Source organism: Bubalus bubalis, chromosome 6 (genome assembly GCF_019923935.1).
Source record: "Bubalus bubalis isolate 160015118507 breed Murrah chromosome 6, NDDB_SH_1, whole genome shotgun sequence".
NCBI lineage: Eukaryota > Metazoa > Chordata > Mammalia > Artiodactyla > Bovidae > Bubalus > Bubalus bubalis.
The window spans coordinates 84,618,601-84,646,426 of NC_059162.1; the positions used below are offsets into that span (position 1 = coordinate 84,618,601).

Here is a 27,826-nt window from a genome sequence, read left to right on the forward strand (position 1 = left end):
CTCCCTCATGCAACCTGGGTTAAAGTCACATCAAATTGCTCAGACTCGTTGAATATATCTTACTTTCATGCCTCTGTGAGATTTTCTTGCAAAGAACTTCCATCCTTTTCCATTTGAGGAATGTCTGTGTTTATTTTAGGACCTAATTCAAAAATCATCTTTCTGGAACCTTCTATGACCTTCTCATCTAATCTCTGTGTTAGAACTGATCACTTCTCTTCCTGTACTCTGTAAATAATAATGTTTTACCTTTGGTGCAGAGCCTATCCCTTTATAGAAAGAAAGCTGTCTATATTCCCAATGCTCTGATAAGCTCTCCTCAGGGAACGTGGCTGTACCAGAGTGGGCACTCAGGGGAAGTTGAGGCCCGAGTAAGGGGCTGAATTCTCATTCAGCATTGAGGAGTCTTGGATTTGGTCATTCTCTGATCCTTACAAAGCTTTCCAGATTGTGGTTACACAACAGCAATTTATATCTCTGCTTTCAGATAGTACCAAGCTTTGGCTGGGTGCCTAACAATATAGTGGACGTAAATTAACAGCAGGGCAATTTACAGTCTGTCATGTCTTATTGCCTAATGAATTTGTCAAAAATCATATTACTCTGAAAATTATGGCAAGCAGGGTCCATGGGACCTAGGTCTTTAAGAGCAGGGTTGATCCAGCCTCACTCAAGCAAAACTGGCTTCCTATCTTCCTCTTGTGAATGTGGACACCAGAATCTCTGAGCACTTCTGTTTATTATAAAATCTCTGTTGACATTCACTTTGCATTAGGGCTACTACAGATGACCTTGGCCAGTTCACAAATCCCCAACCCCAGTCCACCTGCTGTCAGAGCCAAATAGGATTTAGGAGTCTCCCTTAAACTCCTGATTCTATGCTAATATGATGTCATCCAGTCCTGGCTTATGCTCACCCCAGACTTTATTACTCATTTTTCAAACAAAGCTAAAGCCCTGTCCTCTGTTTTGAGGGCATTAAGCAGGACCCCTTTTTGCTCTGCACCAACTTCTCCCTCATCTTTCTTCTTCCTGTTTCCTTCCTTTTCCCCTATTCATTTGTTCCCTAAACCTCTCCTAACCTTTGTACCCCTCTGTTTCTCAATATTTCTGAGAAACTCTTTGCTGTTTTGCAGGATAAAGAATCAGATAGATTTGGATTTCTCTGGATGTTACTTTCCTCATTTGTAAAATGAGATTAATAACAGCTAACCTACTGGGCTCATATGAGTATTAGGGTGTCTGGTATCCATCCATATATCCATCCACCTATCCATTCATCCATTTAAAACACACTCATTCACTTTTTAAATATTGTTTAAGTATCTAAAATGGGTCTTGTCTGATGCTTGTCATTTAGGATATGTATCTGAACTCTAGACTTCATTGTCAAGGACCTTGGAGCCTATTGGAAGGATGCTCAAATAGCTAAGAACTAAGGTGGGAAGCTCAGCAGTTAAGACATGCTCAGCCAAGACGACAGTTTCATAGCGATCTTCAGAGGGCTCCTGGGAGGTGTGTGCAGAGCTGGCAGAGCTCTGTTCTTGGGGGAACGCTGCCCTTAGGTTTGAGGCCATAACAATACTAAAAAATGATGGCACTGCTGGTGCCAAAGGCAGCACTGGCAACAGTGTCTCTGATCATTGTTACCAACTTTCTCTGTCAGTGTCTTCCATCCTTTTCTTTCCTGCTTCTCTTTCAGTTTTTTTCTGCATATTTCTCTCTTTCTCTCTCTCTCTTTTTAACTTTGCATCTCTGCATTTCTTTTTTCACCCCCTGTATGTTTTATAATTCTTTTGGAAACATGTAACTATGGATGAACTGATGACTGATTAAAACACAACTGGATCTTTTTATTACCTGCTTTTCCTAAGGAAAAATTGCCCCAATGGCATCTGACCATATGGAAGAGCCACAGCTGGGATGCAAACTGGTGGGGGCTGTCCCATAGAGGTGCAAATGCCCCTAGGCAGCTCCTGGGCTCATCCCATGATCTATTTGGTCAGCCAAATGGAAGCAGGCCAGCCGCGTAACAGTTAACTGTGATTCCACCCCCCCCCCCATTTCAATTCAAGCTCTTTGTTCCATGCAACCAAAAAACTAATGGCTGGCGAATTTATTACGACCCTTTGTTTGGCTTGTGGAATAAACCGATTCTTTCCCTTTCTATGTTCTGACTCCCCCTTTTGTCTGCAATTTTATTTTACAGTTCTTTTTGTACACATCCAACACATGCTGAGGTTATTGAAAAGCACAAATTACACAGAATTCAATTTGCATATCTATTGAGGGTCCAATCCCAGAGTCCTTAGTCAGGCAAAATGCCCATTGACTCTTACCTCCTTTATTCTGCTCCTTCTTGGCACCAGAACCCACAGGCTAGCCCTCTGCTGCTTCTAGCAGATCCAGCAAAAGGCCTTCACAGATAGAGTAAGCAGTCACACTGCAAAGCATAATGGGTTGGACTTTCACAAAGTTGCAAAACGTTACTCAGTATCTTAGTGGACAAGGTGCAGAGGAGAGATCAGAGGACAGCAAAGTGGGACCAGTTTAGTGCTCCTGTGACTGAAGAAGTATAGGAGCTGGAGCCACTCAGGGTCGCATGTGAATCCCTGCTCTGCCAATCACTTGTCTTTAAAAAAAATTAAACTTTTTATTTTGAGATACTTGTAGGTTCACCCCCAGTTGTCTGAGAAAACAGCTCTATCTCATGTACCCTCTACCCCATTTCTCCCATTGGTTGCTTTTGACCTTGGATTGCTCAGGCAGTAAAGAATCTGCCTGCAATGCAAAAGACCTGAGTTTGATCCCTGGGTTGGGAAGATACCCTGAAGAAGGGAATGGCTACCCACTCCAGTATTCTTGCCTGGGAAATCCCATTGACAGAGGAGCCTGGTGGGCTACAGTCCATGGGGTCGCAAAAAGTCAGATATGACTGAATGACTAACTTTTTTCTTTTCAAGTTACTTAATATACCTAGGTCTCATTTTTCTCATCTGTAAAATGGGAATAATAATAGTATACACTACATGAGACTGTTTTGAAGATCATCTGAAATAATGTCCATAAGACCTCCTAACATAGCACTGGTACTCAGCCTGTTCTCAATAAACATAATCTCCTTGGATGAAATGGGGGTAGCCAAATAATTCTGATTAATGGAGGAATATTGACCTTGAGGGGCTTTCCTAGTGGGTCAGCAGTAAAAAATCTGACTACCAATGCAGGAGATGCAGGTTTGGTCCCTGGGCTGGGAAGATCCCCTGGAGTAGGAAATGGAAATCTCATGGACAGAGAAGCCTGGTGGGCTATGGTCCATGGGGTTGCAAAGAGTCAGACAGGACCTAGCCACTAAACAACAACAACACTGACTTGGAGAGTCTATGGCAGTATGTATTCACTGTTTTAACGTAAAGCCTATCAGGAAAAAGAACATTTATTTTTAAAGTTTTATTTAAGAAGAATGTTTTCATAGAAGAAATTAGAAAATATATTAACATAAAATAAACTATCATCTTACTGTTAAAATTATTACAATGTTTTATTATTATTATAATTATTAACACAATTATTAACACAATGTTTTATTGTGTTTCCCCCTTAGTTATGCTTTAAATAGGAAAAAATATGATTATATCTCTCACGTGTAGCACATTAGATTCTGTGTCTAATGCACTCAGTGCTCAATCATGTCTGACTCTTAGCGACCCCATGGACTGTAGCCAACCAGGCCCCTCTGTCCTTGGAATTTTCCAGGCAAGAATACTAGAAAGTATTGCCTTTTCTGAATCCATGTCTCTTGTGTCTCTTGTATTGGCAGGTGGATTCTTTACCACTGAGCCACCTGGGAAGCCCAGAAAAATCACTATTAAAAAATGCAGCAGTCTGTTTTTGGGCTGTGTGATACTGAGCAGGAAGGAGTGCCACATTTAATTCACTTTTTGGGGGTTGGGCAATAAATTTCTTTCCTTTCACTGCTCCTTCTTCAACTTCTTCAATCCTCTGCCATCTCTTTTTCCTGTTCCTCCTTCTTATTCTACTTACAAAGAGATCTGTATTAAGCATCCTTATAATCCAGTCTTTTTCCTCATATATGATTATTTCCTCAGCATCCATTTCTAGGAGTGAGTCTTGATGGCTCAAAAGGTCAGCACATTTTATGGCTTTGATATATACTAAACCACAGTATGATCAGTTATGTAGATCAGTGATTCTTTAATCAGGGTGTATATAAAAAATAATCTGGGGAGCTTTTGAAGCCAATTCTTTCCCAGGCTTGACCTCTGGAGGTTTTTATTCCAGGGATCTGGCACTTTTAAATGCTCCCAGAGGAATTTCATATGCACATCTGGTTGGGTATCACTGACTGAGAGGAAGATAGAGGCAAAATGTCAACAAAATTTTCAATGACAGGAGGCTGGAAAGAAGAATTAATTAATTGGGTAGTAATATAAGTTTTCCCCAAGGTGTCCAAAAATCCCATGGACGGAGGAGCCTGGTAGGCTCCAGTCCATGGGGTCGTTAAGAGTCAGGCACGACTGAGCGACTTCACTTTCACTTTTCACTTTCATGCATTGGAGAAGGAAATGGCAACCCACTCCAGTATTCTTGCCTGGAGAATCCCAGGGACAGAGGAGCCTGGTGGGCTGCCGTCTATGGGGTCGCACAGAGTCGGACACGACTGAAGCGACTTAGCAGCAGCAGCAGCAAGGTGTCCATATGCTGGACTAGTAAGGGAATGTGCTTAAGAGACAATATAAATGGAACACCTTCGGTAAGCCCCACACCATGTAGCTACAGCAAGTAGATTATCTGATGGTTGCAACAACACAGGAAGAATGTGTTCTCTTATTCTACAGTTGAGGGAATTGAAACTCAGGCCAGCATTTGCAGAGGAGGTTTTGAATACAAGTCTTCTTATCTCCAAAGCCCATGCCTTGTGTTTTCTTCACCGAGAATTTAAGAGGAATCGATGCAAAGTTATGAACTTGAACCCTCAAATCCAAATGCACAAAAAACACCGTTAGGAGATAAGACTTAACTAAAAATCTGTGAGAAAGATTTAAAGCAGCATTTCTCAAAGTTACAACCCCCAAATCACCCAAACTAGAATTATTGGTGGTGGGGGAGATTGTTAGAAAATGCAGATTTTTGGAGACACATGATAGATCTACTGAATTTGGATCTTTAAGTTGAGATCCAGAAATCTAACAAGCATCCAGGTGATTTTTACATGTACACTAAAGTCAGAGAACAACGGGCTAAGAGTTTAATTAAACTTGGGTTTAATATAAACCAAAATATTTATATATATTTCTGAAACATTTAATATAATATTTCTGAAAAGACAAATACAACCTGAAGTGAGCCAAATTTCCATCAATCAAGGAGCAAACCTACCTGCATTGTTGAAGTCACTTTTGAGCAACTTATTTTAGGGACATTAAAATTTGCAAGGTACCCACAGAAGAGTTGGAGAAGGAAATGGCAAACCAGTGTTCTTGCCTGGAGAATCCCATGGACAGAGAGGCCTGGCGGGTTACAGTCCATAGGGTCGCAGGTGATGGACACGACTGAGCGACTAAACCACCCTAGAGAAGAGCAGTCAGCTTGGTGGGCGCCCTTAATGCAGTCGAAGGATTGATGATTGCTCAGTCTGGAGGAGAGAAAACTTGATGATCAAATAGCATTGCTATCATTCAGTTCTAGTTAAATAGTGCTCTTTGCAATTTAATGTAAACCAGAACTCAAGTTCTAGGAATATAAAAATTAGACATTAAACTCACATAACAAATCATAGATTCCTGCTTTGAATTATTATGCTAAACTACTCTTTAGTATTTTGACTGAATGAAGTAGTCAAAGGGCTTATGGAAATAACTACTTTTTCTTGAATCTAGTGAAGTTCTGCTTCCATCATGCTATCTATAAAGTTTATTGATAGCTTCTTTTAAAAGACTAGAATGAGGGTTGGACACTTATTCTAGGACCAAGAGTTTAAAAACTGTGTATAAGCTCTTCACTTAAAACTCGAAGGAAGATCAGTAAAATATTTAAGATAAAAAGGTATATATCATAATAGAAAAGATTAATAAGTTGAAATTTATTAAAATTAAGAATTTATGTATATTAAAATCCCATTAAGAGAGTGAATATTCAAGTCACGCACTTGGATAGAATTCTATATAAATAATTTATATCCAGAAGACACAACCAGTTCTTACAGGTCAACCAAACAACAAAAGAAAAATATCACAATTTCAAAATGAGCTAGAGACTTGAACAGTTATTTCATAAGAAGGACAGACAAATGATCAACAACCATTTGCAAAGTTATTCAACATCATTATTTATCAGCAAAATGCAAATGAAAATCACAATAGTATTTCAGCACACATCCATCTAATTGGCTAAAGTGAGTAATAAAAAATGTTGGTGATAATGTCAACCTCTTACACATTGCTGCTAAGAATGAGAATTGGTATAGATAAGTTGGAAAAATGACTGGCAGAATATACTAAGGATAAACGTATGTTTCCTTTAAGTCCCCCTAGATAGATATTCCAAAAAAGTGAATGCACATGTGCACCAAAAGACAGGTACAAGAATGTTTTTATAGTAGTTTTATTCATTATAGCCAAATCAAATAACTCAAATGTCTAATGGCAGTGGAAAAGATGAGTGAATTTATGTGATGTAAACGTACACAGTAATAAAAAAGTGACATATTGCTGTACATAGTAATATGGACAAATCTCTAGACATGATAATGAATGGAAGAAGGTTGATTTTGAAGACTGTACACTTCATAGTTCCATTTAGTAAAGGTCAAGAATAAACAAAACTAATGGACAGTGGTAGCAATCTCAAAGTGTTTATCTTTGGAGAGGGGTAGTGGATATTGGGAAGGGTTGTGAGGGAAATTTTCAGTCTTGGACGTGTTCTTTGTATTGAACTCTATTGTGGTTACAAGGATGTGCACACACACATATATACTTTATGTAGATGTAACCTAAGATTTACTATAAAATTTTAGTAATAATAAGAATTAAATATAAAAGAAGGAAACCAGCACTTCTGAAACCATAACATAAGCTATCCACTGTAATAGAGGCTTTTAAGTGACATTGATAAGAATAAAAGGAAAAACTACCACCGTTTATAAAGTGCTAGAGTCTTTAAGTTTGTTACCTCATCTTAAAACCACAATGATCCTATGAGATAGGCATTACTATTTTAAAAATGAATAAACAAACCAAGGGAGGTTAAGTCACTGTCCTGTAGTTTGTGAAGCTAGGGTTCAAAGGCAATTTTATTATACTCTAAATATTTGCCTGTAAACTTTAAGTGTCTTGGAGGATGAAGGCATATCTGTTTAATATACATGTGTATCTCCAGTGCCTGGCAAAGGGTCTTGCATAACATTAAGTACAATAAATAGATAGGGTAGATAATGGTTGAATGAATGAATAAACCATCATGTTCTTCCCCCTTACCACACTAGATCTCTCTCTGCTGGTGACATCAGCATTAGTGAAGATCAAAATATATTTCTTCAGATTTTCCTGGAGTCTAAAAAGCAGCTCAGAGCAAGGAATGCTCATGGAAAGGGAATGTCATGGGAATCCCAGCCAATCATGAGGTGTCTTGAACTGAGTGCCCCACCTCCCTCCAGCCCCACTCACCTTACTAAAAGGGCCTCCTGCAGATAAGCAATTACACCTGTTCTGTATGACCTTAGGGCTTGACTTGGACCAGGGCTGATACACAGATGGCAGGCACTGTGTCAGCCCGGCAGGTTGTTAATATTTTGAATATCACCCTAACTTGAGACCAAAGGGCAATAAGCTTCATGGCAGGACTGATCACTGCTTAACACAGAGAAGAAATTCCAAACAGCTGAAGATGACATGAACTGCTTCCCGAAGTTGCCATGTTCCCACCAGTGGGGAATATCAGATTCTTCGGACACATTCTTGCAGATGCTGTAAAGATTACAATATCAATTGAGAGCATGGACAAGATTTGTGATTTTCAAACTATTTGTTTATTATTCATGGCAAAAATTTTTTGAATGGAAATCTGAGGCAGAAGCTCAGTCCACGAGAGAGGTAAAAGACACTGAGATGGTGAGTCAGGCTGAGATTTCTTCCCCTCCCCAGCAGACCCTGGCAGTGCAGCTGGAGACCCCAGGACTGGGGAGCTCATGTTCTGTTCACCAGGGTAATCGAGATCTTCATCTCTGAGATCTCCGAGTCTGTGGAAGTCTCCCCACTTCCACAGGAGTGGGGAGGAAGGGCTGTCTCTGTAAGATGGGACTAATGGCATCTCCCCTTCACTATCACAGGAAGCTGAAGATTTCATCTGTTAGGTTGTCCTTACTGTTAAGTAATTTTGTGGTGCCAGAGAGGTGCCCTCACTATGGTCCCCTTCTGGAGGTACTGCCGTGTTCATTACTTCTTTCCCCCTAGTGTGAGAGATTGGACAGAATCTGGGATTCTGTATCAAGGGAATTGGGTTTGGCCCCAGGTTTGCAGTTAACCAAGTGGTGAAGGCAGGACCTGCAGTCACTCTGGAGTGTTTCTTCATCTGCAAAGTGGTGACCATGGTGCCTGCTCTGCTTAATCATGATAAGCTGTTGTTGTTCAGTCACTAAGTTATGTCTGACAGGGCTGAGGGCCAAATTCAAAAAAGACATTGAAAATGGTATAACCATGAAATACAATATCAAGTCAGGAATTAACATCATTCCTTCAAGAGATTTTAAAATACCTATGCTTAAGCATCTATATTGTTTGCAAACAGAAAAAGTACTGTGGGTTAACTTAAACTCAACAGTCACAAAACAGATTATGCTAAGTACTGATACTGAAGCTGAAGCCCCAATACTTTGGCCACCTGATACGTAGAGAAGACTCACTGGCAAAGACTCTGATGCTGGGAAAGATTGAGGGCAGGAGGAGCAGGGGATGATAGAGGGTGAGAAGGTTGGATGGCATCATCGACTCAACGGGCATAAGTCTGAGCATACTCCAGGAGATAGTGAAGGACAGGGAAGCCTGGCGTGCTACAGTCCATGAGGTTACAAAGAGTCAGATATGACTGAATGCTTGAACAGCAACAACACAGTAGGAAGGGTTGGGACACATTAACAAAACAATAAGTGCTTGCCCCTCTACACAAGCCCTACTTTCCACCTTATGGGATTATTGTGAAGGATGCATGAGTATGTAAGGAAGGACCATGAATTTGCCAAACAGTTTAAATGCTTTGATTATTATATTCCTACCAAAATCCTTGAGGAACAGCTATTGGCCACCCTTTGTTTTACAGCTGAGGAAGCTGAGGTCCAGAAATTTTAAGCATCCTGCCCTTATTGATCATTGGTAGCGCCAAACAACCTTAGGCAGTGGTGACAGGGAAGAGGATTGTATTCTTCTTTTCTGATGTCATTGGTAAAAAAAAAGGTACCATAATTTAGGTCAGATGGAGAGTCAGGGAGGGTGTCAGGAGCAGAGAAGTTGGTAAATACAGTGGGTCTGGGATGATCTTGAGACTGGTTGGTCTTGCCTCTCATGTGTTTAATGGGGTTCCTGCTCTGAGTTATACACTCTGCTGGTTACTGGTGAGACAGCCAATAACACACGGTTCCTGCAATTACAATGCCCTCAGTACTGTGTAAACAGTTTACACTGACATGTTCTTGCTTTAGCTTCTGCTTCCTTCCACCTCCCTCTTTTTCCTCCCTCAATTCTCATCCTGTAAACATACCACAGAGACAGAGTTTGGCTATTGTGCCTTCTCTGCCTCATTCTCTCTCACCTCACCTCTCTTCCTCTTAGTAGTAATTTCTTGTGTATTTACTGTATGTCAGACTTTGTGCTGTGCATTTTATGTAGACCATCTATTTTAGTCTTCATAACAACATTATGGTAGGTTTAATTATTCTGTTTTTAAAATAGATTTAGTATGTTAAGTAATTTATTCAAAATAGCCCTCTGTGGCTGGTAAGTTTCTAAGCTGGCTTTTAAGACTGGGTCTTTGGACTTCAAGGATATCACACTTAAATAATACAATAACTGCCTTTATTCAGCCTGTGTATATATTTGTCATTGATGTTGATAATCACTTCGTCAGATATTAAGAATAAAAACATAACCTCTGTAAACCATATTTGAAGAGAGTTGATGTGCTATGCATGTGATATTATACACAAAGTCCGATGTCTTAGAATTATTTATTTTGTATGCAGCAGTAGTAATGGCTACTTACAGGCTATCTTCATTAAGATCCTGTAGAGTTAGAAAAATTGGATTTAAGTCTTGACTGTACCATTTAGTTGATCTGTGACCTTGGAAATTTAATTTTGGTAAGCCTCATCTGTACAATGGGGATTGAACATATGGTAATTATAGCAATTTGAAGTATAGCATAATTTCTAAAAATAGTAAGTGATAAATATAATAAAAATAATTACTATTGTTATTATTATGACCATGACTGAGTCTTTTATGTTTTTCAGATACTCACAGAGGTCTTATAAACAATGCTGTCACTCTTCATTCTTTTCAACTCAATAAATGTAGAATGCATGGAAAGTTGGCGAGTTATTAAACACTGTTAGAAGGGAACATCTTTTCCTTACACTTTGACCTATTTATATTCTTAGTCCCTTTTCTTATGGAATTGCTATATCCTGGGAGAGATATCAAGATGTTATGAAAAAAGTATGTAAGAATAACTGGGAGTTCTCCCTTTTTTTCCCAGTTAATTTCTCTTCTGCTTAACCACACTCTGAGTGTCACCTAAGCCTGTCTCCCACAGTTAATGAGTTATAACTGAACCTATGCTGCCAGGGTTTTTGTTTTCAGTGCTAGGAAAACCAGTTTGATCCTCTTATCTATCAGTTCAGGCACTAAACTTGAACTTTTGACTATCATCTGCCACTATTTTGGGCTTCCCTTGTGGCTCAGCTGGTAAAGAATCTGCCTGCAATGGGGCAGACCTGGGTTCGATCCCTGGGTTGGCAAGATCCCCTGGAGAAGGAAAAGGCTACCCACTCCAGTATTATGGCATGGAGAATTCCATGGACTATACAGTCCATGGGGTTGCAAAGAGTCAGACATGACTGAGCTACTTTCACAATACCACTATTTTGCTTATTTCTCAATGTGTTCAAGACTCAGGAAGAGAAGAAGGTGCTACACACAGTGGTCTTCCCCAGAGACCCCCCCAACAACCACTTTTTAGTTAATTTGGGATAATTTATTAAATAAGTCATGAGACCCACAATGCAAGGGACTGGTAAGTTCAGGCTGAAAGGGATTACAGTGATGTGGGAAAGGCAGGACTTACCCATGGGAAGCCCAGGGTCCCAGATGACAATGGGAATGATGTGAATGAGTCAGTCAAACCAGGAAGGAACAAAACCAGGAACTCTATGGGCTGGAATTGGTGGGGAGGTGGGCCCTGAGATGTCCAGATGTCTAGAAGGATGGAAAAGATTGGGTAGTTGAAGAATAGTTGGCAGGCCTTCCAGAGAGCAGGAGATAGTGTTAATATCAAGAAAATAACCTGGCTATAGAGTTTGAGACTTTGATTACTGCCCTAAGTGAATGTGGACTTGGTTCACAGGGCCCTTACTTTTGTCATTTATTCACTGAGTGAGTTTGAGGAAGTAAATTTCCCTCTCTGAACTATGGTTTCATCATCCAAAAAAATGAGGACAATCATTTTGCCTTTGCCTGGCAGTTGTGAGATCTTGTTGTTTTTCAGCCACTAAGCTGTGTCCAACTCTTGGCGACCCCATGAACTGCAGCACACCAGGCCTCCCTGTCCTTCACTATCTGCTGGAGTTTGCTGAAAATCATGTCCATAGAGTCAGTGATGCCATCCAGCCATCTCATTTTCTGTCACCCTCTTCTCCTTTTGCCTTCAATCTTTCCCAGCATCATGATTTTTTCCAATGAATTGGCTCTTCACATCAGGTGGCCAAAGTATTGGAGCTTTAGCTTCAACATCAGTCCTTCCAGTGAATATTCAGGGTTGATTTCCTTTAGGTTTGACTGGTTTGATCTTCTTGTAGTCCAAGGGACTCTCAAGAGTCTTCTCCAGCACCACAATTCGAGAGCATCAATTCTTCAATGCTCAGCCTTCTTTATGGTTCAACTCTCATATTTGTATATGACTATTGGAAAAACCATAGCCTTGACTAGACAGACCTTTTATGGCAAAGTGATATGTATGCTCTTTAATATGCTGTCTAGGTTTGTCATAGCATTCCTTCCAAGAAGCAAGCATCTTTTTATTTTACGGCTGCAGTCACTGTCCACAGTGATTTTGAAGCCCAAGAAAATAAAATCTGCCACTGTTTCCACTTCTTCCCCTTCTATTTGCCATGAAGTGATGGCACCAGATACCATGATCTTAGTTTTTTGAATGTTGAGTTTCAAGCCAGCTTTTTCACTCTCCTCTTTCAGGCTCATCAAGAGGCTCTTTAGTTCCTCTTCACTTTCTGCTATGTTAATGAGACTGGAAAGAAAGCATATAGTCCAGTGCCTGACACATATTAAAAAGCTTAATATATTTCTTTCTGATGCCTGAAGAGTAAACTGAGTAGTATGTGAATGAAGTGGTTTGCCTGCAGTCAGTGAGTGTTGTCTTTGCTTTCCACTAAATCATATTAGAATTCTTTGAACTCTGAAAGCAATATACCCTAGTTTTTAAATGGATATAGTCATTATTCAGTAGGCCAGAGTTCAACCTTTAACTTGTCACTGCAAAAGTCTTTAAGCTCTGATGTTTCTTCAATTATTCATTTTCACTAAATTTTTAATAAAAGAAATGTAAATACAGAACCGGCTTGACAAAATTATAGTGCTTATGTTTTGTACCAATTATAACGTGTAGGTTTTAAATATTAAACAACAGGATTACAGAGAAGGACTTTATGAAATCAGATCTTACTAGAGGTTTCATCTGCCTTGAGTTCTTAATATAGATTCTAGATCAAAGTCCTGTTTTCTCTTAGCAGCTCATACTTTTGTGTGTTTTGGAGTACTTTCAAATATGACTCTTGGGTGAAAATAACCGTATCCTTAGACAATAGTTAGTTCACAACTAGCAGAATAAGAAACGTTCCATAGGAAATGGAGAATAGTTCTTGACATGCAGCCAGAACCAGCTGTGCACTTGAGGAGGCCGCCTTCCACGTCACATGGGCCACACTAGCGATAGCAGTGGACAGTCCACGTCGCCCACTGGTGACCGTTGCCACCACTGCCACACAAATGACTTCCAAAACGAGATCTCCAGCCTAGAACTCTCTTCTTTTTTTCCACACCCACCTGCCCATCTCTTTGATTGGCTTTTCCACCATGATGTCACAGGTGCCTTGATAACATGCTCCGAAACAAACATGGTCTTTCGCCCAATATCTGTTCTTTCTTCTGTTAGGATGTAAATGGCATGACCATCCATCCACTATGCAGCTACTGGTATTAGTTAGTGGTTTAAAACATAGACTCAAGGGGAAAACCATTCATTCATGGGATGTGGGCCTTGGGTAAAAGACTTATCCTGTCTGTCATATTCATCTCATCCATTGCATAGAATAGGATAATAATTCTAACATTGTAGTTTTGATGTGATGACTAAACAAGTTAATATTTTTGAGGGCTTAGAATAGGGCTTGGCACATAGTAAATGCTATGTAAATGTTTGTTAAGTAAATAAATCACACATCACATTCCCTGAAAGGCTGTTAACTTCACGCATTCCTCTTCATCTCCATGGAGGCTGCCTTCATTGACTCTAACTCCTCTGGCATCATATGGTGATCTTTGAGCTCCTGCCCGCAGGCCTGGGCTCCTCCTGGCTATAGTCCCTAGGGTAACCAGAGTGACATTTACTGTATGCAGAGCTAATCATTTTTCTCCCCTGTCTACAGCTCTGAGTGACTTTTGGTCATCTCACCCAGGCTGACTTGGCTCTGCATAGCCTGGCTCCTGCCTGCATCTCCAGGAGCCATTGCCCTTTCTTATCATCCAGGTTTCTAAACATTACCAACTAAGTCTGTTTCCTGAAGCTTGTCTTCATTTGTTCTGCTCCCTGTTGGGGGGAAGAGCCCCTCAGTTTTAGTCACCTTTAGATCCAACTTAAGCATTTATTTTTCTCTAAAGACTCTCTGACCTTCCACCAGAAAGAATTCCTCCTCTTGCATTTCCCCTCTATAGATGATGATTATTGCATAGTGCATTTATTTGTTTGCACATCTATCTTCCCAACCATAATGTGAACTCCTCTCTGTCTTTCTCACATTTAATTTTAGTTAACATTAACACAATTTTACTCCAGTGTCTTTCACCATATCTGCCACAGGGTTTCAACCAACGTGCAATGGTTGAATAACCAATAAATAGAATGGCATCTTATTGACCATCTAACCAAAATCCTAATTTTCTAATGACAGAATAGATCTCAAAGAAGTTAGTCACCTTGTTCTAGGTTACCAATCTGGGCAGTGTTAGGATCTAGACTAAAATAAACTTTTCAGTTTTTACCATTACCACATAACCTCGATGATTAAGGCCCTTTTGGATCAATTACACCATTTAGAATTCTAAACTGAGGAAGCCAAGTTCTCTCTAACCCCGTTCTACTCACATATTCCCAGTTAGAGATACCTTGATACTCTGTATCCAGACTCTGTGGACCAGAATGTTAGGTGAATTCCCAAATCTCTCAGGACTTTTAGGGTAGGAGTAATATTTGCCTACTCTCCAGGCACCAGAAGTGACCTTTACTCTTCACCGTTTTAGTTTGGGTTGGGGTTTGTAGCTGACTCCTTTTGAAATTTAAATGTGGGAACTCTCATAGGAAGAATTATTTTGTCTTTGACAAAATGTGTGTGTGTGTGTGTGTGGTGTGTGGTGAGCAAGGGGTGACAGGTTACTGGAAAGACTGGTTCAGAGATGAGAACATGGGGCTGCTTGAATTTTGCCTTCCAGTTGAAAAGTCATCAGAAAAGTGTAAGGTCAACTCTGCATTCTGCCAAGTTTTGCCTTCAGTTCTACAGAATGAAATGAGGTAATGTACTTTATGAGCTGTGAAGAGCTGCAGAAATGTGAGGCATTTTTAGAAGTGTTGATTTATGGAAGAGAAAGGCATTTAGAAATGAGATAGCCCTCCCACTTCCTTACTTCACAGAGAGGGGAAGTGACTCTCCCAAGGTCATTGCTAAGAAGGTAGAAGAGCTGGGCCCTGCTTCCTTTTTGGCCCATAGCTCACCCCTCTCCCCAGGCACTCTCTTCTTTCACCAACTAACACTTTGGTGGGTCACTCAAATTTTCTGTGCTTTTGCATTTCCCAATGCTGGGATATTATTTCTTTCATAGCTGCTTGGGATACCTCCTCATCCACTGAGATTCTGCCTCATCAGATACCCATCTAGTCTCCCAGTTCTGTACTCCAAAAGCCTGGTCACAATATAATCATCCAAGTCAGGGGAGTTTAAAAAAAAGCAGTTACCTTGGGGTCATATGACCTTTAAGCTTCTATCTGGCTCTGAGGTTCTTGATTCAATTGCAGAGCGCCCATCCCATCTCCAGTTCTGGGTCCTGATCCCACACAGTGAAGAAGGGTTTTTCCTGTGGACCTCCAGAAGAATGCTGTTTTAATCAAGATTGGAATGACAAAGTGAAGGTTCTTTGAAATGTGAAAAGTCATAAGTGTGGTTTATATATGCATCTGAGTATGGTTATATAACTTTTATCTCCCTCCTCTTTTCCAACCATTGACAATTCTGTGAAAACCAACTCAACACACATATATTGAGCATACCTTCTGTATCCCAGTCTCTAAGCTAGATACTGGCGCTACGGATTAAAAGATGAATAAAATTTGGACATTGTTCTCAATTTTCTCAGCTTAGTGGGGAAAGAGAGACAGCAAAGAGAGCCTCCTCACCTCTCTCAGGCAGCTCTGAGCTGGTTTAGTGCCTCAATATGTCCTTGTCAAAATAGCCCTAAGAAAATATATTCATTATTCCTGCATCTAAAAATGAATTCCCATGTCCACACACTTATTTAGAGTTCCTTGACTCATTGGAAAAGACTCTGATGCTGTGAGGGATTGGGGGCAGGAGGAGAAGGGGACGACAGAGGATGAGATGGCTGATGGCATCACTGACTCAATGGACGTGAGTCTCAGTGAACTCCGGGAGTTGGTGATGGACAGGGAGGCCTGGCGTGCTGCGATTCATGGGGTTGCAAAGAGTCGGACACGACTGAGCGACTGAACTGAACTGAACTTGTAGGACCGACAAGTTCAGAGTTCCAGAAAGAATAGATAGTGTACTCAAACTGAGTGATTATAGAAGAATTGAATCAAAGATTCATTTACAAAGGTGAGGGGGGGTCTGTTGTATGGAAACCACAAGATAATATAGGTCCTGGGGCTTGTAGCAACTGCCTGTTTTTATCCTGGTATGTGAGGGATAAAAGGAGGGGGCTGCTACCAGGATCTAGAGATATGGAAAATGGAGAGAGAGGGCCACTTGGCAGGAGTTGTGCCCTTCTGCCAAGGGTGTGGCAGCCCAAGATGACTGCAGAGGAGGGAGCATAAACTGACTCTTGTGTCTGATCTATGATGTTCTTTGTTGTGGGCCCTAGCTAGAACTCAGCAAGGGAGCTCTCTGTTAGAGTCCAAATAGGCCAGTCTCCCAGGACACGAAGCTGGTGACAAGGGGTCATGAGTGGTTCTGGGGGAACAAATTGGAGATGGGTAGTTCATTACATTAGATAAGGCAAGTCTTCAGTCTTACAAAGACACACACTCAGGGGCTCCTCTCTGATCATACCCAGACGTATTCTCCAATGTCTCCAAGTTGATGAAAACTTGTTGGTGTCGGATACCATTTGAAACGCATCATCCATTTTCTTATTTCACCTTCTTAATCATGCCTCAAAGTAGATGAAGAGACAGGAAAAAATTGAGAGAAAAGTTGTCTGACTCCAAAATACATGCTGCATGCTGAGTTTCTAAATAGTATGAGCACGTTGGTTTTGGACAGCGTCTTTGGCAGACAAAGTCCCTTCTGTCTGGATACCCTTCTAACCCCACTCTCCTTGATCAGCCACGATTCTTCACTCGACCCAGGTTGGTTTTGTCTTCTAGGAAGCTTTTCTAGAAGTTCATCGCTGGCGGCGCATCTCTCTTTCGTGCTCCCTGTGTCCACTGACCTCACTTCCCAGGTGACGCTGATCGTATTGAATTTAATCACTCTGATTGGTTTTCTTGTGAGACTGTTAGGTCTCTGGCATCAGGGCTCATTTCTTTTCATTTACATGTCTGTACAAAGCACAGTGTCAGCCGTGCACTAGGGCTCAGTAAATATTTCTTAACTAAGTGACTAAAAAATAAGGACTTTGTCTCTAACTAAAAAAGATCAGGTGCAGGGGAGCTAGGAAGATAAAGTACAGAATATTCTTAATTCCTCAGTGTTTCGGGAACATTCAATACTCAGGAAACCTAGCAGGTTCTGTAACCAGATAGACCAAAGTGATGTTATGAAAATCCCACTGTTTTCACCCATGAGAACACCACGCTATTGCAGTTAATGGAAATAAGTGTACCATTTAGTACTTTAAATCACAAAGCAGCATAGCTGCTTCCTCTTTGTGGTGACCTTCTGGTGCCCTCATTGTTTCCTCACTGGGGATGCCTGTACCTGATCTTGTTGATTCAGCAGAAGGGGGTGCATCATAAGGTGACTCAGCATAAGCTGAGCTTCAGAGAGGTGAGAGAGTGGAGGAAGGAGGGATGCAGAGTCCTCTGAGGAGCGGTGAAGGACCACCCATGCTCCCTCCATCCTCACGTGCATTCATCCATCCCAGCTCTCAGCACATTCATTGCAGGGTTTTTCATGTGTCCCCACTGGACTGTGAGCATCCTGATGGCTGGTATCACGTTAAACTCGTCTCTGGGTCCTCAGGCTCTGCTATTGTGTGTTGGGGAAAGGAGACGCTCAGTGTGTATGCTGTGTAAATGACAAATGAGTGAGAAGATCAATGGTTAGAGGAAGGACTAGGTTCTTTCTAGCCTTTACTAAAGGTTCAGAAGAATGGCTGAAAGTGTAAGAGGGAGTTAAGACTCTGTGAAGAAGATAACTATTGAATTTGGGGGGAGCCCCCTAACAGGGAGCATTTGTGCTTCTCCTGGCACCCTTCTCTTTCTCTCTGACAGCCCCCTTACTCCTTGGTGCTGATGTCTACCAATGTCAGATTTGGCACCGTAAGCACCGCAACTACTTGGTTCATTGGACTCTCACTGCTTTGCACAGCTGTACACAGTTCTACATTCCAATTGTACATTTCATTCCAATCCCAAAGAAAGGCAATGCCAGAGAATGCTCAAGCTACCGCACAATTGCACTCATCTCACACGCTAGTAAAGTAATGCTCAAAATTCTCCAAGCCAGGCTTCAGCAATATGTGAACCGTGAACTTCCTGATGTTCAAGCTGGTTTTAGAAAAGGCAGAGGAACCAGAGATCAAATTGCCAACATCTGCTGGATCATGGAAAAAGCAAGAGAGTTCCAGAAAAACATCTATTTCTGCTTTATTGACTCTGCCAAAGCCTTTGACTGTGTGGATCACAATCAACTGTGGAAAATTCTGAAAGAGATGGGAATACCAGACCACCTGACCTGCCTCTTGAGAAATCTGTATGCAGGTCAGGAAGCAACAGTTAGAACTGGACATGGAACAACAGACTGGTTCCAAATAGGAAAAGGAGTACGTCAAGGCTGTATATTGTCACCCTGCTTATTTAACTTATATGCAGAGTACATCATGAGAAACGCTGGGCTGGAAGAAGCACAAGCTGGAATCAAGATTGCTGGGAGAAATATCAATAACCCCGGATATGCAGATGACACCACCCTTATGGCAGAAAGTGAAGAGGAACTAAAAAGCCTCTTGATGAAAGTGAAAGGGGAGAGTGAAAAAGTTGGCTTAAAGCTCAACATTCAGAAAACGAAGATCATGGCATCTGGTACCATCGCTTCACGGGAAATAGATGGGGAAACAGTGGAAACAGTGTCAGACTTTATTTTTTTGGGCTCCAAAATCACTACAGATGGTGACTGCAGCCATGAAATGAAAAGACGCTTACTCCTTGGAAGGAAAGTTATGACCAACCTAGATAGCATATTCAAAAGCAGAGACATTACTTTGCCAACAAAGGTCCGTCTAGTCAAGGCTGTGGTTTTTCCTGTGGTCACATATGGATGTGAGAGTTGGACTGTGAAGAAGGCTGAGTGCCGAAGAATTGATGCTTTTGAACTGTGGTGTTGGAGAAGACTCTTGAGAGTCCCTTGGACTGCAAGGAGAGCCAACCAGTCCATTCTGAAGGAGATCAGCCCTGGGATTTCTTTGGAAGGAATGATGCTAAAGCTGAAACTCCAGTACTTTGGCCACCTCATGCAAAGAGTTGACTCATTGGAAAAGACTCTGATGCTGGGAGGGCTTGGGGGCAAGAGGAGAAGGGGACGACAGAGGATGAGGTGGCTGGATGGCATCACTGACTTGATGGACGTGAGTCTGAGTGAACTCCGGAAGTTGGTGATGGACAGGGAGGCCTGGCGTGCTGCGATTCATGGGGTCGCAAAGAGTCGGACACGACTGAGCGACTGAACCAAACTGAACTGACACAGTTGTAGCTCAACAAATATTTTTTAAAATAAAATTAAAATCTCCCTCTTGGGGCCTTCATTCCTCCTTTCTGTGAGAGGAGTCCGTCCTACCTTCCCTGTCTCCATCTCCAATACTGAGTGGACACCCCAAATGACCTTGACCAGTGGATCTTCTAATGCAAAATAGGAAGAAAACTAAGCTCTGATGGCATTACACTTTCCATTTTACAGACAAAGAAAATGAGGCCTAAAAGGGAAAAATACTCATCCCAAGTCATAAGTAGCAGATAGCATTAGAAAATGAATCTGCTTTGTTTGCCATCATATGTTATAACACCCAAGTTCAGTTTTGGTTTAGTGGCTTTCAACCTTGTTTTTTTATTAAACGAGGGAGCTCTTTTTTCAAAGAAAATCTTATCTAAAGCTCAGTATGTTAAACAGGTAAGATGAGTGCTGCTTTGGTTAGAGGAGCAACAGAGACTCCTCCAAAACTCAAACACAAATGGCTCCTAGGGAGCTTGCAAGAGCACAGTTGGAAAACCACTGATGTAACAGTATGCATGAATCTTTATTCAGAGCATTCTGGTGTGGGCAAAAGGAAGGGTCAATTGAGACTGGGCTATTCTGCATAGTTTCTTGGGAGCCTATGTAATCACAGTGGCAGATATGAAATAGCTATGCCCAATAGAGGGGAATCAAACCAACAAGGACCTGTTGTATTGCACAGGGAACTCTGCTTAATGTTATGTGGCAGTCTGGATGGGAGAGGAGTTTGGGGGAGAACAGATACATGTATATGTATGGCTGAGTCCCTTTGCTGTCCACCTGAAACCATCACAACATTTGTCATGGCTTATGAAAGTGAAAAGTGAAAGTGTTAATTACTCAGTTATGTCCGATTCTTTTCAACCTCATGGATTGTAGACTACCAGGCTCCTCTGTCCATGGAATTCTCCAGGCAAGAATACTGGAGTGGTTAGCCTTTCCTTTCTCCAGGGGATCTTCCTGACCCAAGGATTGAAGCCAGGTCTCCTGTGTTGCAGGTGAATTCTATACTGTATGAGCCATTGAGAAGCCCTTTGCTAACTGCTTATACTGCAATAGAAAATAAAAAGTTCTTTAAAAATAAATAAAATAAAAGATTATTTAAGTAATTAAACCCCCCTCCAAAGGTGATGGGGAGGCAGGACAACTTGGAACAGAGGTTCCAGGTTCAAGGCTCAGAGCTATGAGTTACTAAGGGCAAAAGTTCTCTTTTTTCCCTCCAATTCATTCTTGATTTCTTCAAGAAGATATAAGTGAAACTTTGTAATATCAGTGGTGAAAAGCTATTCATCTTCTAATGCTGATTAATTCAGGAAATAAAAAATGTTTAAGTGCCACTTATTTTAAAAAATCTGAAGTGAAAATAACTTTATTGAGTTCTACAGAAAAATTATATTCTTATAGCCTATATTGCCTCCTTTATTAAATAGGAGACTTTCAATGAGAAACTTGAAAGCTCTTTAAACCACTAAAATTAAATCTTAGCATACTTGAGAAATGGCAATGTAGAGACAAGTTCGTAATATTCCATCCTGAAGTTGTAATTTAGCATTCACATTTGTTCATATGCATTATCTCTATTCATTAACGAAAAATCCTGCAATGGTGGTATAATGGATAGGAAGACTTGGAGAGATAAAGTGATTTTCTCTAAGTCATCTAGCAAGTTTACCACAGAGCCAGGACTCAGGGTAGTTAATTCCAGTTAATGCAATGTTTACTAACTTTATTAATGAAGGCAGATATAACATCTGTAATAAGTAAACCTCCAAAATTTAATGCTTAACACTATAAAAGTGTTTTTTCCCCCTAATCTGAGAGCCCATCATGTGTGCTTGTGGTTAGTGGGTCTCTTTAAGCAGTGATTCAGGGAGCCAGGCTCCTTCCATCTGTGGTTCTACAATTTTAAACACATGGCCTCCCAGTTACCTGGGGGGCCATCTCAGTTCCATTCAGCTGAAAGGGGAGAAGCACACAGAGGATTGCATGAGAACATTTTAATGGAGCAGGTCTGGAAATGACACACCATTTTCCAGTAGTTATAAGTCAATCACATGACCATTGCTAACCACAAGTAATGTGGGAAATACACCCTGACTGTATGTCTAGTAAGGAAAGGAGCATGATGATCTGCCACACTGTTACTGTGAGAACTTTCAGGACTAGTGATGGGGGATCTTATCCACCTCTCAGGCTTGCATATAAATTGTTCTTGCATGTAAATAATGTGTCGAAAGGACTTCCCTGGTGGTTCAGCAGTAAAGGATCTGCCTGAAGTACAGGAGATGAGAGATTGATCCCTAGGTCAGGGAGAGATCCCCTGGAGGAGGAGACGGCAACCCACTCCAGTATTCTTGCCAGAAAAAGTCCCACGGACAGAGGAGCCTAGTGGGCTATGGTCCATGGGGTCTCAGTTGGACGTGACTGAGACGGCTGATCACGCAGGCACACTATGTGTTGCAAATCTTCCCATTGTCAAAATCTCTCTCTGCCATTGTTGAGGGGTCTTATTTCTGTTGGTGAGATAGAGTGTAAAATCCTAAGTCCTCTCCCTTCTTCTGGTGGTACTCCCCTCTTTTCACAGGGATCTAGTTGGAGTTGCCATACCGTTGAACATAACGCTTTTCCTGTAGACACAGTTGTTTGGTAAAGGGGTAGGCACCACCCCACTCTCAACCAAGCAGAATTCTCCATATAAGCCTTCCCCTGGAACTTTTTTTCAAGTTATAAACTTACTTCTCTGGAGGTAGGACCTGTTGGTGGCTGTGTTTTTCACCTTGCAGCAGAAGGCAGTCTGCAGTAATTGACAAGGAAACTAACAGTGCAAAACCAGGGAGGTACAGAAAAGAGGGGAGACACTTCCTTCTGGTTCATAACCCTGAGTCCAGCTGCCCCACGGCCCAGCTACAAGCACACGTTCCTGCCATTTGGTCCAACACTTCCATCCATGTGAAATAACCCCATTATCCTCCCAATAAATTCTCCCTTTGCTGACCTAGTATGAGTTGGGCATATATCTAAGCAGTCCCTAGAGGCCTGATCACCGGGCAGGTAATTTTCCAGCGCGGCTGTTTTCCAGAGCGGCTTTTTCACTCTAGTGGGCAGCAGTGAGCTCATTCCCCTTCCTGCAGGTCTTTCAGCCTCAGCAGGGAAACCCATTGTCCCTCCCACGGCCTCTCAGGATGATGCATGCTTGACAATCCTAAGAAAGTGTTCTGTGTAATTGCCTGGGAGGTTTTCCTTTTCTCTTTCATCTGCTTTGTGCAACTGTAATGGACAAGTTTCCAAGTAGACTGAAGATCTGTGGAAGCTAGGTGGGCTGAGGGCGGAAAATAAGAGTGATGTCTAAAGTGTCTCTTCTTACAGAGCAGCTCCCCCATCCTTTTCTCTTTTATGCCTCTAAGGGGATAAATGACTCCATCACATATGAGCTTGGTAGTCTAGTGACCTTTAGGATTTCTGTCTTCTCATTTGTGGAATTAGTGATTAGCAAGTATTACCTTGTATGAATATATTCAAAATACTCAGCACAGGGACAGGAACTTGCAATGCGCCAGTTTCTCCCTCTCATTGCACATATCTATCTCTACACTCAGGGTTCTGAGCAGTGGAGAGAGCGTAAGACAAGAGGGTTACAGTGGTTTTGTCTAAATTCTCTCATGAACCACCCCTTATCCCCCTAACCCACTCCCCTTGGCCCTCCTTTCCTTCCTCCCTCCACAGCACCTCTTTTTCTCTTGTCCTCTCCTTGCAGTGTCCTTGTTTTCTCCCTGGAGCTCCTTCCCCCCTCCCCCGCGACTCCCCTCCTCCCACCCACCCGCCCCAGCTGCTGGTGTGGCTGGCTGTTCTGAAGCTATTGATTTTGCTCTAGAAAAGATTGCTCAATTCATTTTCCCCACTGCGGCCCAGTGCCAGACCTCAGGGTAGGCCCCACAATGACCGAGTGGATTATGCACACTGCTTCCCCTGAAGGGCAGCAACCACATTCCCTCTCCATGCCCAGGCCAGATAAGACAGTGAAGGTGAATGTGATTCATAAACTCCAAAGAGCCGAACAGAGCAGTGGACCCTGACCTCCGCATCTCCATATTTACAAGGTTAGCAAGGGACTGGCACCCAGTCAGTGTTGATAATGTTGGTTGAAATTAAATGAATCTGTTAGCTTCATAGCATTCAAAAGTGGAAAGAGTCTCTCCATTGACTTCTGATTGCCTGCAGCAGTGATTTGCAGCGCTGGAGGCACACTGGAATCACCTGCTAGGCTGCTAAGTCACTTCAGTCGTGTTTGACTCTGTGCGACCCGATAGATGGCAGCCCACCAGGCTCTGCTGTCCCTGGGATTCTCCAGGCAGGAACACTGGAGTGGGTTGCCATTTCCTTCTCCAGTGCATGAAAGTGAAAAGTGAAAGTGAAATTGCTCAGTCGTGTCCAACTCTTCGAGACCCCATGGACTGCAGCCTACCAGGCTCCTCCGTCCATGGGATTTTCCAGGCAAGAGCACTGGAGTGGGGTGCCATTGCCTTCTCCAGGAATCACCTGAGGAGATGTTAAAAACACTCATGACCATGTCTTACTCAAGACCAATTAACTGAGAATTGCCGCGGGCATTGGCAGCTTGTCAGAGCTGGACCAGTGACTCTGATGGGCACCCGTGTGGGCCTCCAGGATGAGACTAGTTTCCCTGGCCTGGCACTCCAGGCCCTCCGTGCCTCAGTGCCTGACAGTCTCCAGCCTCACCTCCTCTCACTGTGTTCTAGGCACTCAAGGTCCCAGCTACTTGACTTTCTCACTCTTCACTTCGGACATCAATGTGCATTTGCCCACGCTGTTTCCCCTTTCAAGACATGCCTCTCAGGACATCCCTTCCCTTGCCTCTCTTCCTTGCAATTTCCTCCTCATCTTTTAAGACCAAGATCAAACACCATCTCAGCTGAGTAGAGTTTTCCAGCCTTTTCAAGACTCCGGTACTCCAGATTGTCAGTCTGCATTGTGTTCTCTCTTCTGATTGGGTTTTGCCTGATACCTCCAATTTCTGTCCTATCGCCCTGGATTTAGTTTCTTTCACTATAGCCCCTCCTGCCTGATAGTCCAGGCAGATCTGATCTGTCACTTGGCTTTGTACTCCAGCTTCAGTCCCTGGACATGGCTCACTGGGAATCTTCTTCAGCTCTAAGCTTTGAAGTTCACTAGCTGCCCTCCTCTCCCCTCATCCCTTCTCTGCTTCCAAAACTCCTGCCTGGATACAGTGGCTGGGACCCTACAGCTCTGGGAGAGGTATTTGAATACAAAGTGTGCTGGGTAACAATGGTCCAGATTTATTGAGTGTTTATCACACGCCCTGTTACAGTGCTTCACTGCATTATTTCACATAACCTTATACCAATGAATCACTGGGCCTTAAAGACCTTAAATGAACTGTCCAAAAGCAAACAGGCAGCTGGATTTTCCCTAGGCTAAGTCTCCCAGGTCCACAAGCTTCATGCCTGTGTGATGCTTTAATGCTGCTTCTTTTGTGCACTTGATTTTTAACTCTGCTCTTATGCTCTCAGTGCTGTATTGTAATTTATTGGTTTGTATGTCTTGTCTACCCCACTAAACTATGACCTTCTCAAGGTGAGAGATTGAGTTGTTCAGGTCTATATTCTTAGCACTTAGCAAATTGCCTGGCATGGAACAGAGGCTTGGAAAATGCTTGTGGCCTGAATAAATAAATGGCCATTATAGCCCAAAGGGAGACCAGTAGGGAAAAGGAGACAGAGCCATCTAGATCACGGTCTGAAAAAGCCCATTCTCCTATGGCCCTGATTAGGGAGATCTGTGCCAGCCAGGGAAGGCAGATGGGTGGACGAGTAGGGGCAACAAGCCCCAGGGCGCATTTCCCTGGTTTCCTTGAAACCCGGCGTCTGTCCTGTCCTGTCACCCAGCAGCCAGAGAACATTTGTTCCCCAAAGGGCCGGCACTGTTCCAGCAGCAGGTGGTGGCCCGTCCACTGGGAGGGGGGGAGGCAGCCAGCGGGAGCACTGATGTGTGCTGGAGACAAGATGCTGTGAGTCTGCTGCGGCACGCTGGTGACAGCAGCTGGGCCAGGGCTGCGAGTCACCATTCTGTAACCATTAAAAACCAGTTGCTGTCCCTTTCATAATAATAAATTAAAACATCACTCCATATTGTGCTATTTTCAGGGAGCAAAAAGAAAAAAAAAACCCAAAAGACAGAAAAAAAAAAAGGAAGAAAACAATAGGAAACAACAATGTTGGACAATATGTTATCAGTCGGGTTGTCTATAAAATTGATAGATTTCTAGGTTATTACAGAAAAGCTTCATGGCTGCTTTTAAGATGCATTTCTTTCATTTCTTTACAGAAAAAAGAAACGACAACTTATAAGCAACCAACAGCATATACATTTGGAAATAAGAAGATGAGGAGAATAGAGGCAAAATATTTCTGTCTGCTTATTTGGTTGCTCAAAGAACTTAAGTGTTATTATGAAGCCGAGTAATCAGTATCCTTCTTCACAGCTGTATGAAAACATGCAGGTTTGATATCAGCCGGACCTGAATAGAAGCCTGTGACATTGACCTTGATAGACCCATGTGTATTGGCCTTCTGCAGGCTACTTTTTACTTTTATGACCAGATACAGTGACCTGGAGCAGCACTTCCCTCTGTAATGGGCAATCCAGTGCCCTCAAGAAGATTGAAGAGGATTCATGACACTCACCCAATGATCTCTTGGAGCCTCTTGCTGTGAATTTCGGCTTCTTGATTGACCAGCTCACATTTTTGTCTCTTGTGGCTGTCCTGCTGCCTCTCTCCCATCTGTCTCATTCATTGATGGGAGTTTTCTCCTTCATTCTCGAAAGCATCACTGACACAAGGAAGTTATATGCAACAGACTTTTACTAAAAATTTAAGGATGGCTCCAGGGATTAGAGCACAGAACAGGAACCAACCCAAAATGCAAAACTAGATTACTAGACATCTTGGAAACTGCCAGCCCTCCTTCCTGCAGGGAAAGCCTCACTTGCTCTGTTTATGTTCAGGTCCTGCTTGTAGACGTGTCTCATTAGACCACAGCTACAAAATTTCTATTCCTAATCATATCCTTTTTTATTTTTGTAAATTATTACCCACCCAGAACAATATAAGAGGCCTCGTTGTGTACAAGGCTTGTTTTTTTTTTTTTTTTAAACAGTGCACAGTCTCTAAATTTTATTCTCAAATAAATGATTGTTGTTTAGTCACTAAGTTGTGTCTGACTCTTTTGTGACCCCATGGACAATAATCTGCCAGGCTCCTCTGTCCTGGAATTTTCCAGGCAGGAGTACTGGACAGAGTTGCCATTTCCTTTTCCAGGGGATCTTCCCAATCCAGGGATCGAACCCATGTCTGCTGCCTTGACAAGTGGATTCTATACCACCGAGCCACTGGGGAAACCCCAAGAAATAAGAATCTAGCTTTTATCATACTAAGAGAGAAAGTCTAATTGGATAAGTTTGATATCAATTCTTACTATAAAATATTGATACTACTCTTACTATTAAAACTACCATGACTGTAAATGGAAAAAATTGAGAGGTTTTTTGCTACTTTAGCTTTGAGGCTCTGAGCTCATGCTCTGAGCCCTGATCCAAGCAGTCTGAGGAGGGTAGCAGGGTAGCACTGTGGCTGTCATTGAAATGTCATGCACGATGTGCTTGGAGTGATTTCCTTAAAAGGGGCTCTGAGGATGGCACATATTTAAATCTTCAGCCTGTTCTCAGTAGGGTAAACCTGGGCCTTTGAGTGAAGTGGTGGACTGACATCCTGGCTGTGGGCTTAATCATTGGTTTAAGAAATGGAAGGAGGAGCATTACTTAGTGTCTAAAAAGGCCTATTTCACATTTGAAATCATGCCAAACATAGATTATTTATGAGATTATTTGTGAGGTCTTGTTCTTGATGGATCAAAATAAGTTATCCAAGGCAATGGCAGTAGACTGTGGGGTTTTGCATTATCTCTACAGAGACTTGCAGAATACATCCCATGGAGAAGGAAATGGCAAGCCACTCCAGTATTCTTGCCTGGAGAATTTCATGGACAGAGG

At 42.2% G+C, this 27,826-nt stretch overlaps 1 long non-coding RNA gene across 1 annotated transcript in view; it reads left to right on the plus strand.

The window, feature by feature from the left end:
* Positions 1-26,983, plus strand: part of LOC123334104 — a 163,704-nt gene extending 136,721 nt beyond the window's left edge. Inside the window, exon 2 of the long non-coding RNA XR_006551877.2 lies at positions 26,102-26,983. This is a non-coding gene — a long non-coding RNA (uncharacterized LOC123334104). The remainder of the gene's footprint in view (positions 1-26,101) is intronic.
* The last annotated feature ends 843 nt before the right edge of the window (positions 26,984-27,826 follow it).